Source organism: Polyodon spathula, unplaced genomic scaffold, assembly GCF_017654505.1.
Source record: "Polyodon spathula isolate WHYD16114869_AA unplaced genomic scaffold, ASM1765450v1 scaffolds_2238, whole genome shotgun sequence".
NCBI lineage: Eukaryota > Metazoa > Chordata > Actinopteri > Acipenseriformes > Polyodontidae > Polyodon > Polyodon spathula.
Genome location: NW_024473712.1, coordinates 36,230 through 40,001, shown reverse-complemented (window position 1 = coordinate 40,001; position 3,772 = coordinate 36,230). Strand labels below are relative to the sequence as shown.

The following is a 3,772-nucleotide window of genomic DNA, read 5'->3' as shown; positions in this document are numbered from 1 at the left end:
CGGAAACATTTTGAAGTAAATACGGTATTTCTGCTCTGAAAATGTTATGTATGACGTTGATGAATAAAAATATTAAGTTGCAATTTGATTCACATAGCCGAGTGAAAAAGATACATGCATAGAAAGCCACGAGCCAGGTAGGAGTCGAACCTACAATCTTCTGATCCGTAGTCAGACGCGTTATCCATTGCGCCACTGGCCCCTGCTGTTAACAATCACTGTTAACTCACCTTCAGCAACAACAAGCAACAGTGGTGGCAGCTATTGACCAGCAGTCACCTGAGCTTACCAGCCTTTTGCTGAACTGTGTATTGTATTCAACGACCTACCTAAACAGCCACCCCATTGATAGCTCAATGCTTGTTCAAATGCTTGTTCAATTCTGCCTCGGAGACAATTTCAGTGTTGAATGTTTTGTCTTTCTCCTGCTAATGAGGGAGAAAAATGAATAAAATCTAAAATAGCTGTGTGAAAAATCAAAATAAGAGAAAGTTCTTTGCATGAAGACAACGTGCCTGATCGTGTCCACTGTGGGGAATTAGTGCAAGGGGTTGAGCACGCACTTCACTTGTGAAAGGCAGTGGGATCGATGCCTGCATTCTCCAGTGGTTGCTTTTTATTTAATAAATCGGTTGGGAAATGATCAATCTGGACTGTTATTTTGGAATGAATAATTTTATTCAATTAGCCGATGGGAAAAATTCATGCAACAAAAGCCACGAGCCAGGTAGGAGTCGAACCTACAATCTTCTGATCCGTAGTCAGACGCGTTATCCATTGCGCCACTGGCCCTTGTGCTTATGAAATAGTGTTAACACTAACGCTGCCATAGCCGCTTTTTGAAGGGCTTTTGCAATTCAAATTTAAATATCTCCGCGGATGTGAATATCTCGTGCATGTCCGTTCTTAAGTGTTAGTAAATATTTGAATTAAATACCCATACAGTGTTTCAGCTGCAGAATCGTAAAAATGAATAAGTTATAAGCACTTGCTTCTTCAACTGCCAGACCCGCAGTTTATGTGGCATATTGAAATCAATACAATATAGCCTAGAGTTTAGTCTGGGCTTTGTAATTAAATCAAAGTCATTGTGCAATAATATATTATAATGGTGTTGAGGGCTTGAAACACTGATGAAAGTCATTCTACACAACATGTATTATTATTATGTAAACTACATTTCTCAGGCAGAACGACTGTGCCAGCCTGAGCGTGAAGCTGCAAAAAGAAGTACACACTCTAACCTCTCTGCAAAGATAAGTGTCCAACGGGACATGCTATACGAAAGCCGGAGACTGTTGCGTTTTACAACGCTACGAAGTACTTTGTGGATATACTGGATGAAACGGCACGGCTGTATTCTGTCAAAGGTGGTACTCGCAGGTGGCCTGTGGCTGTTTTTTATAATGATTTGGACCTGGCAGCCATGCACGCTCTGGTTTTGTAGAAGTAGTAGTAAGGTGCGCGCGCCCCCTTCAAGTAACGGGGATAAGACCTCGGGGTCAGGGGTTATAAACTGGGGCTTGCCTCCTTACTCTCATTGTATTACCTGCTGTAGACGTTGTGTGTACTGTGTGATTAAACGAAAGAACCGGGAAGCTCGCTATTTCTTTTGAAACTTAATGTCGTATGTATTTGCAGCTACAGTGCTTTGCAGTTAGCATTTTGGATTCATTGTACTGACTGTTTTAATTTGATAGGGAACTATAGTGATGTTCCATTTCTATGGAGATTATAAGGAACTACCGGCTGTAAAAGAACCGTCTTGCATTTTAAATTGATGGTAAAGTGCTCTGTAGTTTTTTTGGTTTCTTTTATTTATTTTTATATATATATATATATATATATATATATATATATATATATATATATATATATATATATATATATATATATATATATATATATATTTTTTTTTGACGGTTACAAACAGCTATCATTGTAACTGGGAACTTTTATTCGTATGATAGAAACAATACTGGTAATAAATATCTATGCAAAATAAAGGTTTTGATGTAATTGTTTAAATGCAAATCATTATAAAGCTTGATTGGAAGTATAATTGGTCTTTTCTTTTATTCAGGCCTTTTTGTACACTATGTATTTCTTACATATTTCTTACATATTTACTATCTTATTTCTTTGAGTGTTTAAAATGTATATCTGTATTTAGGCACGAGGATTGCACAGCACTTCACGTGCAAGTAAAAAGTAATAATATGTGAGCACGGTTATTAATTCACCTGCAGTTGTACCGAGACTCCAATTGAATGATTGATTAGCAATCTAGTCTCGGTACAGCTGCATAAACTACATGTTTTCACATACTCGAGGTTGTGTGCGGTGAGTTGAGAACGGAATTGGAGACGGAGGAAATAAGAATAATAATATTAGTAGTTGTACTTAAATATCTGCTCACCGTGTTTTGTCTAGTATATTCCGTTTTGTTTGTCTGTTTATTTTGGCGAATGTGCCGTGTCCTGTTTTTGTTTGTTACAACCGTTTATTTTCTGTCTGTCTGTTCACTCTTAAATGTTGTCTGCTTCCATTATCTATTGTAAATGACTTACTGGAAACAGTTAAGGTGACAGCATTGCAGGCTCTGCTTGTGATACAGTAGGAATAGCAGCAGTGTGATCCATTGCAGGCTCTGCTTGTGATACAGTAGGAATAGCAGCAGTGTGATCCATTGCAGGCTCTGCTTGTGATACAGTATGAATAGTAGCAGTGTGATCCATTGCAGGCTCTGCTTGTGAAACAGTAGGAATAGCAGCAGTTGATCCATTGCAGTCTGCTTGTGACAGTAGGAATAGCAGCAGTGTGATCCATTGCAGGCTCTGCTTGTGATACAGTAGGAATAGCAGCAGTGTGATCCATTGCAGGCTCTGCTTGTGATACAGTAGGAATAGCAGCAGTGTGATCCATTGCAGGCTCTGCTTGTGATACAGTAGGAATAGCAGCAGTGTGATCCATTGCAGGCTCTGCTTGTGATACAGTAGGAATAGCAGCAGTGTGATCCATTGCAGGCTCTGCTTGTGATACAGTATGAATAGCAGCAGTGTGATCCATTGCAGGCTCTGCTTGTGATACAGTAGGAATAGCAGCAGTGTGATCCATTGCAGGCTCTGCTTGTGATACAGTAGGAATAGCAGCAGTGTGATCCATTGCAGGCTCTGCTTGTGATACAGTAGGAATAGCAGCAGTGTGATCCATTGCAGGCTCTGCTTGTGATACAGTAGGAATAGCAGGCTCTGCTTGTGATACAGTAGTAGAGCAGTGTGATCCATTGCAGGCTCTGCTTGTGATACAGTAGGAATAGTAGCAGTGTGATCCATTGCAGGCTCTGCTTGTGATACAGTATGAATAGTGGCAGTGTGACCCATTGCAGGCTCTGCTTGTGATACAGTAGGAATAGCAGCAGTGTGACCCATTGCAGGCTCTGCTTGTGATACAGTAGGAATAGCAGCAGTGTGATCCATTGCAGGCTCTGCTTGTGATACAGTAGGAATAGCAGCAGTGTGATCCATTGCAGGCTCTGCTTGTGATACAGTAGGAATAGCAGCAGTGTGATCCATTGCAGGCTCTGCTTGTGATACAGTAGGAATAGCAGCAGTGTGATCCATTGCAGGCTCTGCTTGTGATACAGCAGCTGCAGCCTATGCAGTAGCATTAACTGCTTGTAGCAATAGCAGCAGTGTGATCCATTGCAGGCTCTGCTTGTGATACAGTATAGAAGTGTGATCCATTGCAGGCTCTGCTTGTGGTACAGTAG

The 3,772-nt window shown here is 40.6% G+C and overlaps 2 non-coding genes across 2 annotated transcripts; both read right to left on the bottom strand.

The window, feature by feature from the left end:
* Nucleotides 1-129: 129 nt before the first annotated feature.
* On the bottom strand, nucleotides 130-202 carry trnar-acg. The gene has a single exon. It is a non-coding gene; the product is annotated as a tRNA-Arg (tRNA).
* Nucleotides 203-719: 517 nt separating this feature from the next.
* Nucleotides 720-792, bottom strand: trnar-acg. The gene has a single exon. It is a non-coding gene; the product is annotated as a tRNA-Arg (tRNA).
* Between the last annotated feature and the right edge of the window lie 2,980 nt (nucleotides 793-3,772).